Source organism: Salvelinus fontinalis, chromosome 19 (genome assembly GCF_029448725.1).
Source record: "Salvelinus fontinalis isolate EN_2023a chromosome 19, ASM2944872v1, whole genome shotgun sequence".
Taxonomy (NCBI): domain Eukaryota; kingdom Metazoa; phylum Chordata; class Actinopteri; order Salmoniformes; family Salmonidae; genus Salvelinus; species Salvelinus fontinalis.
Window position 1 is genome coordinate 3540910 of NC_074683.1, and position 12751 is coordinate 3553660.

The window sequence follows — 12751 nt, forward strand, 5'->3', positions numbered from 1 at the left end:
TGATAATGACCCCAAACACACCTCCAAGACGACCACTGCCTTGCTAAAGATGCTGAGGGTAAAGGTGATGGACTGGCCAAGCATGTCTCCAGACCTAAACCCTATTGAGCATCTGTGGGGCATCCTCAAACGGAAGGTGGAGGAGTGCAAGGTCTCTAACATCAACCAGCTCCGTGATGTCGTCATGCAGGAGTGGCAACCTGTGAAGCTCTGGTGAACTCCATGCCCAAGAGGGTTAAGGCAGTGCTGGAAAATGATGGTGGCCACACAAAATATTGACACTTTGGGCCCAATTTGGACATTTTCACTTAGGGGTGTACTCACTTTTGTTGCCAGCGGCTTAGACATTAATGGCTGTGTGTTGAGTTATTTTGAGGGGACAGCAAATTTACACTGTTATACAAGCTGTACACTCACTACTTTACATTGTAGCAAAGTGTCATTTCTTCAGTGTTGTCACATGAAAAGATATACTCAAATATTTACAAAAATGTGAGGGGTGTACTCACTTTTGTGATATACTGTATATACTGTACTCTATATCATCTACTGCATCTTGCCATCTTTATGTAATACATGTACCACTAGCCACTTTAAACTATGCCACTTTATGTTTACATACCCTACAGTACTCATCTCATATGTATATACCGTACTCTATACCATCTACTGCATCTTGCCTATGCCGTTCTGTACCATCACTCATTCATATATCTTTATGTACATATTTTTTATCCCTTTACACTTGCGTGTATAAGGTAGTAGTTGTGGAATTGTTAGGTTAGATTACTTGTTGTTATTACTGCATTGTCGGAACTAGAAGCACAAGCATTTCGCTAAACTCGCATTAACATCTGCTAACCATGTGTATGTGACTAATACAATTTGATTTGATTTGATTGATTTGATTTATGCAGCTGGAGGTTGAATGTTTGATGGGGTACGGGACTATAAAACATTTGGGAACCACTGCTCTAGGGCAACGGTGTCTAGATGTTTATTTTTGGTCCTGGCAAATTTACCTTTTTTGGAACACCATTATTTTTGTCTTACTGAGATTTACTGTCAGGGCCCAGGTCTGACAGAATCTGTGCAGAAGATCGAGGTGCTGCTGTATGCCCTCCTTGGTTGGTAACAGAAGCACCAGATCATCAGAAAACAGTAGACATTTTACTTCAGATTTAGTAGGGTGAGGCAGGGTGCTGCAGACTGTTCTAGTGCCCTCGCCAATTCGTTGATATATATGTTGAAGAGAGTGGGGCCTAAGTTGAACCTCGGCAAGACGGAGCTGCTCTTCCTCCCGGGGAAGGACTGCCCGTTCCATGATCTCGCCATCACGGTTGACAACTCCATTGTGTCCTCCTCCCAGAGCGCTAAGAACCTTGGCGTGATCCTGGACAACACCCTGTCGTTCTCAACTAACATCAAGGCGGTGGCCCGTTCCTGTAGGTTCATGCTCTACAACATCCGCAGAGTACGACCCTGCCTCACACAGGAAGCGGGACAGGTCCTAATCCAGGCACTTGTCATCTCCCGTCTAGATTACTGCAACTCGCTGTTGGCTGGGCTCCCTGCCTGTGCCATTAAACCCCTACAACTCATCCAGAACGCCGCAGCCCGTCTGGTGTTCAACCTTCCCAAGTTCTCTCACGTCACCCCGCTCCTCCGCTCTCTCCACTGGCTTCCAGTTGAAGCTCGCATCCGCTACAAGACCATGGTGCTTGCCTACGGAGCTGTGAGGGGAACGGCACCTCATTACCTTCAGGCTCTGATCAGGCCCTACACCCAAACAAGGGCACTGCGTTCATCCACCTCTGGCCTGCTCGCCTCCCTACCACTGAGGAAGTACAGTTCCCGCTCAGCCCAGTCAAAACTGTTCGCTGCTCTGGCACACCAATGGTGGAACAAACTCCCTCACGACGCCAGGACAGCGGAGTCAATCACCACCTTCCGGAGACACCTGAAACCCCACCTCTTCAAGGAATACCTAGGATAGGATAAAGCAATCCTTCTGACCCCCCCCCCTTAAAAGATTTAGATGCACTATTGTAAAGTGGCTGTTCCACTGGATGTCATAAGGTGAATGCACCAATTTGTAAGTCGCTCTGGATAAGAGCGTCTGCTAAATGACTTAAATGTAAATGTTAAATGTTAAGTTGCATCCTTGTCTCACCCCAATTTTAACTGCACACTTGTTTGTGTACATGGATTTTATAATGTTGTATGATTTTCCACCAACACCATTTCTCACCAATTTGTATAGCAGACCCTCATGCCAAATTGAGTCAAAAGCGTTTTTGAAATCAACAAAGCATGAGAAGACTTTGCCTTTTTTTGGTTTGTTTGTTTGTCAATTAGAGTGTGCAGGGTGAATACGTGGTCTGTTGTACGGTAATTTTAATGATAATGTAGACGATTTTCCCAAGGTTCCTGTTGACGCATATCCCACGGTAGTTCTTGAGGTCAAATTTGTCTCCACTTTTGTGGATTGGGGTGATCAGTCCTAGCTTCCAAATATTGGGGAAGATGCCAGAGCTAAGGATGATGTTTAAGAGTAGCCAATTGGAATTTGTAGTCTGTATATTTCATCATTTCATTGAGGATACCATCAACACGACAGGCCATTTTGGGTTGGAGGGTTTGTATTTTGTCCTGTAGTTCATTCAATGTAATTGGATAATCCAATTGCTGTTTGTTCTTTGTTACAGGACCAAAAAGATTTGAAGGAGTGGTTTACCCATACATCTCCATTTTGGATAGATAACTCTTCGTGTTGTTGTTTGTTTAGTGTTTCCCAGAAGTGATTAGAGTCTATGGATTCTTCAATTACATTGAGCTGATTTCTGATGTGCTGTTCCTTCTTTTTCCGTAGTGTATTTCTGTATTGTTTTAGTGATTCACCATAGTGAAGGCATAGGCTCAGGTTTTCTGGGTCTCTCTGTTTTTGGCTTGATGGGTTTCTCAATTTCTTTCTTAGATTTTTGCATTCTTCATTAAACCATTTGTCATCGTTGTTTATTTTCTTAAATTTTCAAATATACTGTAAAATATACTGTTTAGTGTACACCTTCACTATTCCAGTGGAATGTTTTGTACAGGAAGTTGTCTAAAAGGGGTTGAATTTGTTGTTGTCTAATTGTTTTTTGGTAAGTTTCCACACTACTTTCCTTCCATCTATAGCATTTCTTAATATTATTCAGTTCCTTTGGCTTTGATGCCTCATGATTGTACATAACCAGCGTGCGACAGAACAGCAGGAGTTGTGACCCGTTTTTGTTGATTATGTTGTCGTAGTTGTGCCCAGTGGGGCATATGAGGGAGGAAATGCTGTCACCTCCAGGTAGGTGTTTGTCCCCCTTTGTGCTGAGTGTGTCAGGTTCTTGTCCACTTCTGGCAATTAGGTTGCCACAGACTAGTACATGTACCTGGACCTGGAATGGAGAAGCTGTCTTCATTAAAGTATGGGGATTCTAGTGGGGGATATAGGTAGCATACAGGAGGACATTTTTCTCTGCTGAGATAATTTCCTTTTGAATTTCTAGCCAGATGTAAAATGATCCTGTTTTCATTCATTTAATAGAGTGAGTTAGGTCTTCTCTATACCAAATAGGCATACCACCTGAGTCTCTTCCCTGTTTCACACCAGGTAGTTTGGTGGATGGGACTACCAGCTCTCTGTAACCTAGAGGGCAACCAGTAGGTCCATCTCCTCTATACAATGTTTCTTGTAGGATGACAATGTCTGTATTTCCGATTTATTTTATGAATTCCAGGTTCCTGCTCTTTAGGCCAAAGGCAGATGACCTCAGGCCTTGGATATTCAAAGATCCTTTGGTTTAACAGCTCTGTTTTCTGAGAGAGAACGTCCTTCCCTTGCGGTTTTCCCCCTCCCTCCTCTGTCTACAATGACCGCTGCCATAGAACAGGTAGGTGTAGAATTACGGCGTCATCCAAAAGCACACGGATGGATCCACAGTGACGTATGAATCAGCAGTGTGTGTGTGTGAGGTGCACACTTGCTCCTCTGGTTAAGGTTACAACCCTGCCCAAAGGCCTTTGAGTGCTTATTGCCTCTCCTCCCTCTGTCTGTCTCTCTCTGTCTCTGTCACTCTCTATTACCTGTCTCTCCTATCTCCCTGTCTTTAGCTCTCTTTTTGTAGTCTTTCCCTTGCTCTCTCTCTCCCTCTCACCTCTCCTCTCTTCCTGTCTTCATCACCTTTATCTTTAATATCTGTCTCTGCCTTTTGCTCTTCTCAGTCTCTCCGTTAACATCTAGCAAACAGTTCATTATGATCCCATTACCTGGCTGGGATCCCGTTGTCACGTTTGAACTCTCCTTGCACGCCATGACATTTACTGGGTGGGTCTGAGCACTGAAATCGAGAAGTAAGAGCAACACCCCCATGATTTTTAACTGTTTGCCTGGAACAACGGCCACACTGACTGACTGGCTTGCTGCAGTAAAAAGCCATGCCATGCCATGCGTTTAACGTTCACTTCTGTCTGCTGTAGATATCATTAGTGTCTTTATACGTCTGTAATAATATCTTAATAGTTATCATTAGGTCTGCCAGAATTATAGGACACATCCTGTCTGGAATGTTATAAATAAGAACATAACTTTGAATGACAAGAACAGGCTTTAAGACTCTCATCTAAGTTATGTAAGATTTTGAAATACCACCCTTGAGTTGAAGTCTCTATGCTGTATATTTCGTTATATATTTTTCCTCTATATCTCACTATATATTCACCTCTCTAGTCTCAGTACACAGGGTTTAATCCTCAAATACCACAAAGGTCTCAAGAAAACAAAAATGTGTAATGGAGGGAACAATGTTCATGTGATGAGTAACTTGTCTTACGACCTGAACTCTTGATCATGTTCGATCCCAGAGTTTTAGGCACTGAGGGCGTACATGGTCACGAGACACACAGACAGCTTTGAATCCATGTCAAACATTGACATGATCAGTTAATATCACAGGACAGTTAAGCAACTGAAAAAAAATCATAGCTCATCTTCTTCCACTGCTTCATTATAACTTTAGTAGGACCCGCAGATTGCCAATACGGTTTGACTTTGTGTGGTCGATTTCCACAAGTAGCTAACACAACAAGGGCGTCTCATCAGAGACTACCAACTCACTGCTGCGACATCAGTGAGAACCCAAAACATTTTAATGAATAAAAAATAACAGCACTTCTAGCCGACTTTTAATATACGGGTAATAAACTCTTAATTTTTTCGCTCCAAGACGGAAGTCCACACCCTATCATAAATTGGGTTACAAATAAGGCGCCAGTCAGAGAGAGTAACTGTCTGATGCAATGCCTGACATCACAGGACTTAACAATCTTGGACAGCAGATATACACTCAGGTCTGATAACACTTTCACGATGGACTTGGTGTAGGTGTTATGATGTCTTATGACAGAGCCTGACAGAGGCTACCCTGATGTTATATGTCATTACTCTAAATGTAAACACATTATGAAGGGCACTATTTAATCTCGGTGTGCCGTCTGTTGTTCCTCCATGGTTGTGTCATTCCTATAAATGTGAAAACGTTCTATAAATCCATAATTTCAGCTCTTAGTCCATAGCATTCGCTATTGGTCCCTTTGTTATTTTCCAGGCCTGCTTTATTCACTGTTCATTTTGTGTGGTGGAGAATTTGATGGGCCATGAGAAAATCTACAGTAGCCCTCAAAGTACATTACATATAACTAATATGTCATCTTAAGTGATGTATAACTAGGGTCATAGTTCCACAGAATGTTCCCAGGGGGATTACTCTGAGGATAACAGGGGCTTCCCCGAGCCCTCTAGGTCTATGATTGGGGGGAATAAGTGATATCCCTTTGGCCCCAAGTCCTCTCAGCCTTTCCTGAGAGGGAGAGAGGAGCCCTTGGGCCAGAGGGGGCCACGTTCCCAGGGCAGTGTGGTGGCCATCTTGTGTATTTGCAGATGTCCGTCTGGTCAAGGTTTGGGAGGTATTTCAAGGTCTGTGAGCAAAACAATGTAAATACCCAAGAAACACAAGGAAAATGTCTCACTTTAGTAGACTTTAGAGTAAAATAGACCAACTTTTATAACCTGCTTCTAAAAAAGATTATTTCAGCACTTCACTCACAGTGCCCACAGCCCCCGAGACAGGCAATGTTGCTGCACGAAATGGGATAGCTATAACGATAGGATTCTTATTTCTTTGTGCATTACCAGATACGAAAACAGCAGAAATATTTAGAAAACAGCTACTGCAGCATTTATTTGGCTATAAATCACAACTTGCACGTGCCCATACTTGACTTCAGACTTTTTATGAAATGCTTGCACTGTACTATCCTGAGTGTGACCACCCACCAATGTGGCTGATGATGTAGACATTCTTACCCACCAATGCCAAAATCTACCCGCATTTAGCAGGCGGCAGGTGTTAATTCTAGGCCCTGAGCCTAACTGAAATATGGATACTGACTGTAGGTCTACAACATCTCACATAGTCTAATACTGTATAATATTAACTCCTGCATAAGTGGAGAAATATGATTGATTTATTACAGCATCTTGAGAGAATGAATGTACAGTTAGGGGCCTTCTGTAAAGGTGCTATCTTTATCAGCATCATACAATTTGGTAGTATTTCAAACACATATAATATGCATCCAAGTCGGAAAGAAATCTTATCAAAAACAAGTTGGGTCGTTTTAGCTTTCTTAAAACCGGTCAAACTGATGTAATTTGGAAATTTGGCACTGAAAATCTTTCCCTGTTTTGTTTGTTATTATTATTATATTATTATTACATCCTCGGCCCCTAAATGTCTTTGCTCCCGAGAGAAGCAGAGATGAAAGAGGTAAAAGAAAACAAGCTTTACCGATGTCAACTAGATTGAAGTATTCTATTGATTTATGACATGATTCTGGTGAGCAAGGGTTTATTTAGTCTTCCAGGGCAACAAGTAATGACAGAAGAGAAGCGGCATGTATCTACTTATATACAAGTTGACTAACAAATATTCTACTAAAATGTTGGAAATTATAAGCAAAAACATAAGCCTATATCTAAAAAGGCATCTACAGTGCATTTTCTAGATTTGCAAGTTAGGATATTAGTATTTGTATTTATTATGGATCCCCATTAGCTAATGCCAAAGCAGCAGCTACTCGTCCTGGGGTCCAGCAAAATTAAGGCAGTTATACAATTTTAAAAACATTACAAAACATATTGTGTGTATGCATGTGTCTGTGCCAATTTTTGTGTTGCTTCACAGTCCCTGCTGTTCCATAAGGTGTATTTTTATCTGTTTTTTTATATCAAATTTTACTGCTTGCATGAGTTGCTTGTTTGTAGAATAGAGTTCCGTGTAGTCATGGCTCGATATAGTACTGTGCGCCACCCATAGTTTGTTCTGGATTTGTGGGGCTGTGAAGAGACCTCTGGTGACATGTCTTGTGGGGTATGCATGTGTGTCCGAGCTGTGTGCCAGTAGTTCAAACAGACAGCTCGGTGCATTCAACATGTCAATACCTCTCATAAATACAAATAGTGATGATGTCAATCTCTTCTCCACTTTGAGCCAGGACAGATTGACATTGTCAGCTCTCTGTGTACATCTGAGGGCCAGCCGTGCTGCCCTGTTCTGAGCCAATTTCAATTTTCCTAAGTCCCTGTTTGTGGCACCTGACCACACGACTGAACAGTAGTCCAGGTGTGACAAAACAAGAGCCTGTAGGATCTGCCTTGTTGATAGTACTGTTAAGAAGGCAGAGCAGCGCTTTATTATGGAAAAACTTCTCCCCATCAATATGTTTTGACCATGATAGCTTATTCCAAGTAGTTTAGTCACCTCAACTTGTTCAGTCTATACACTCTTTATTGCACAATTTAGTTGATGTTCAGGGTTTAGGAAATTATTTGTCCCAAATACAATACTTTAAGTTTTTGAAATATTTAAGACTAATTTATTCCTTGCCACCCATTCTGAAACTAACTGTAGCTCTTTGTTAAGTGTTGCAGTCATTTCAATCGCTGTAGTAGCTGACGTGTATAGTGTTGAGTCAACCGCATACATCGACACACTGGCTTTACTCAAAGCCAGTGGCATGTCGTTAGTGAAGATTGAAAAAAGTAAGGGGCCTAGACAGATGCCCTGGGGAATACCTGATTCTAGCTGGATTATGTTGGAGACGCTTACATTAAAGAACACCCTCTTTGTTCTGTTAGACAGGTAACTCTTTATCCACATTATAGCAGGGGGTGTAAAGCCATAACACATACATTTTTCCAGCAGCAGACTATGATCGATAATATCAAAAGCTGCACTGAAGAATAGCAAAACAGCCTCCACAACCTTTTTATCATCAATTTCTCTTAGCCAATCATCAGTCATTTGTTTAAGTGCTGTGCTTGTTGAATGTCCTTCCGTGCTGAATGTCCGTGCTGAAAGTCTGTTGTCAATTTTTTTTACTAGAAAATACAATTGTTTCTGGTCAAACACAATTTTTTCCAAAAGTTTACTAAGGGATGGTAACAGGCTGATTGGTTGGCTATTTGAGTCAGTAAAAGGAGCTTTACTTTTCTTGCGTAGCGGAATGACGTTTACTTTCTTCCAGGCTTGAGGGCACACACTTTCTAGTAGGTTTAAATTGAAGATATAGCATATATGAGTGGCAATATCGTCCACTATTATCCTCAGTCGGGTGCGGGCCTCAGATTTTCACTTTATCAAATATATTTGGGCGGTTGTGGATGGGTTAAAAGCAATTGCGAGCAGTGCGAGTGAACAATCAGATGAACTGCGCATCACTAATGTGTGTATTTATGTGTTGGTGTGTGGGTGTGTGTGTGTATGTATGTATGTGTGTGTGTGTGGGGGGGGGGGTGTGTAGGTCGAGGGACTGTTTGCGAAATGCGACAGGAGGAAAGTTATCAGGGGACTTGGCCACAAGTTCACACTGTCACCTTTCTTACACGCACACACACGCAAACACACAAATTTCAGTGTGTCAGTGCGGAAGGAAGCTCTAATCTCTACTTCATTTTCCCCCTGAGTGTGATGTTTACTTGTATGATCATATTCCCTTACTGCTTAAACGAAGAAGAAACATACAAGAATATATTTATTTACCTCACCTTATACCAGGGAGGTGTGGGTGATTGGGGGTAAGGGGTGTCGTCTTGTGCCACATACATAATTCATTTGTAAAAGGTGGGAAACTTTACTTTGTTTAAAGGTATCTATCATTTTCAGCCCATTCAGAATAACATTTAAACAGAAAAATCTAATCTACCTCCTGAAAACATGCTGACGTTGAGAAAGTCTATTACCACCCTATCTATATAAAGTGTCTCTCCCAACCCTAACCCACCTCCCGCTTTTTCATTTCTATGTAACTTGAGTGTCTGGCTCTTCCAATTCCCTATTCCATTCTCCATGAAGTGTGCACTTGCTCACTCCAAGTCATGGATTGAAATACAGTGGATTGGTGAAACCAAGGATTCAAGGTCGTTTCTGGGGGGAAATAAATACTGTTGCTACCACTTTTACCGCTTTCCAACCAAGATGCATAAACAGTGGAGATTGAGGGAGTTTCTACCATGCCTCACACCAGACAATTCCTTTTAACACTAGAAATGCCAAGAGCAACATGTGGATGGAAAACAAATTAAACATTTTAATTGCTCAGCCATTTTTTGTCCCCCCATCCTTACATTTTTCTAAATCTATTTAACACACGTATGTTGTTAGAATTTAGATATCACAAACAGAATGTGTTATAAGCCGTTTTAAAGAGATTGAACGGTAACTTAAGCACAAAAAATCTGTTACATGTTGTACAAATTAGATTCTTAACATATATTTTACGATTGCAGGACGTAACATATCATATGGAATGGATGAGGTAGTACAATTGTGCAACATTTTCAGGCACCCGTTTTGGCTCGTGAGCACTACTTTCAAAACATCTGGATGAAATTATACAAAACCTTAATAACACGCATTTCTACGTGGACATGTCATTTTTTCCCCCCTGCCCATTATTCAACACCAGTCATTCACCACCAGTCAGCCTGTGCAGCTGATGGGAAATCGAAACTGCACCTTACCTATATTGAAACTAATGTCACATATATAATATTAGAGTTAGCTGAAAGACAAGATTAAATTGACAATAGTCTGATCGGTGACAATATTTTTTAATTGTCAAATTGGAATTTACACAGAGGTAGGGAAACGGAGCACCAAAATGTTACTGTTACAAATCCTCCTACAGAGTCACATTTTGATTTTTAAAACATGTACCTTTGCCAACTCTCAAAATTTAAGCGGTGAGTATTACTTTTTCCAAGAATAACTACTGTCCATGCACTCCACACCCAGGCTACTAAGCAAAGACTAGTAACATAATACAACCTAAAATATGACATGCTGTTCTTTTTTAAAACATTTTCTTATACCTATATTGTTTCTTAAGACCTGGTAAAACCAAATTAAAATAGCGTTATTTGTGATGGATTTAATTCCTGAATTGTAGTGTTTTCAGTATTTTTTTGTATTCCCAATGTGTCTCCTTTCATTAAACTAGGCGTATGTCGCACGTCACTACTTCACAGGAGAGGCATTTGACCGTAAACATTTTTGGGCAGAAATGCTTTCTGGAACATGTGAACTTTCATGTTTCATAATGACAAACTTGTATTCCATCCATAAATACAAATAACATTGTTAAATTACGAGCCTAGTTGGTTTAGCCACAGAAAAAGACAGGAACTTTCCCACTAGCCATGATTGGTTGAGATAATATATGGGCTGGACATGCCAAGAGATGAGTTTGGATTGGTCTGTCCATAACATGAGCTGGTCAGTATGTGCAGGAAATCCTTTCTAACAAGGCTTTTTTGAATGATATCGCGTAGTAGGTGTTGCTTTACACTTTCTAGAGGACCGAGTTTTGAAATGAGGGGCTTGTCAGCTCGGGGATTTGATCTTGCAACCTTTCGGTTACTAGTCCAACACTCTAAGCACTAGACTACCTGCTGCCCCAGGCAGGTAGTCACTGTAGTGTTTACACCTTCTGTATCCTGTACATATAACAAATCAATATGGGTAGGATAATCTAGATAGCTACATTTTCAGACATTGCATGATTCTAATTTTGTCTGAAAGTAATTTGCATTGCTAGTTATAGCCTAATATTAGCTAGCTAACATTGAACCTGGTGCTTAACTACCTGCAGATTCATGCAGCAGAGTAACATTATGAGTTGGGATTGTGGTTATTTGTTTAGCTAGCTAGCTGGCTTCATGTCTAAACAAAAGACTCCACTATGCAAGTAACCATTTCAATAGAATGTTTATGTCACTGCGACTACTGTCGATAGACGTAGCTGGTAAATTCGCTCTGGCTATCCACTCAGATTTCAGAACACTCGTCTGAGTGTGCCAAATTGCAGAATAACTTACAAATTTACAAATGCTAAACACATGCTTAATTAAATTGTTGCCAGCAGTACAGTTGCAGTCACCAACACTCTGGATAACATAAACACAGCCTAACCAACTCTGCTTGGGTGAGTAGCTAGCAAGCTAGACAATGTTAGCCAGTTAGCTTGGGTGCTTGACTGCTGCTATTAGGTCTGAACGCTCGGATCAACCCTACTCTTCGGCCAAAGCGTCCAGTGTGCGCTCTGAAAGCTTCAAGAGAAAGCTTCAAGAGCAAATCACTCTGAATTTACGAAAGGACAATCTGACAACGCTTTGAGTTTACGAACGTCCAGAACGCACTCTGAGCAGACTCTGGCACTCCAGATTGAATTTACGAACACACCCATTGTATAAAGCAGCCTTTAGTCTTGAACTCTTTTTTTTTGTTTAGTACATGTCCTCACATGTGAATCCTTAACTTCTTATGGCTGAAGGGGCAGTATTGAGTAGCTTGGATGAAAGGTGCACAGAGGTGCCCAGAGTAAACGACATGCTCCTATGTCATAGTTGCTAATATATGCATATTATTATTATTAGTGGATAGAAAACACTCTGAAGTTTCTAAAACTGTTTGAAATATGTCTGTGAATGTAACAGAACTCATATGGCAGGGAAAAACCTGAGAAGTTCCACTTCCTGTTTGGATATTTTCTGGCAGTGGCAGATTTTCAACCAAGCTCTCATTGAAAATACAGAGAGCTATGGATGGGTTTTCACTTCCTACGGCTTCCACTAGATGTCAACAGTCAATAGAACTTTGTTTGTTGACTCTAATGTGAAGGGGGGCCGAAGGAGACAGGAATGAGTAATCACTTCCATGAGGAGCCCACGCATTGAACTGGCTCGTTCACGTGAGAGTGAGCACCGTTCCATCGGTCAATTGAAGTTGATGTAATTCTCCGGTTGGAACGTTATTCAAGATGTATGTTAAAGAGCTGGGTGGGGCTAAAGCTTAAGATGATGTGATCAATGCTGAATGGGTGTAGACAAAGAAGAGCTCTCTAGTAGGTACACCAAAATATTCAAGGGTCATTTTCTCAAAAGTGAGGTAATACATCACCTTTCAAAGCAGAATTACTTTCCCATTGTTCCTCAACTGTTGTGTATGATATATCACTTTCTATCTCTGAATCTCTACTTTTATCTAATGTAAAACACACAATTTCAAATTTTGCTACATAAGACCGAATCGAGCCGGTCAGTCACAAATGTTTCCAGTCTGCCGTGAAGTGTTCATCCATGTATACAGGTAAGAGTCTA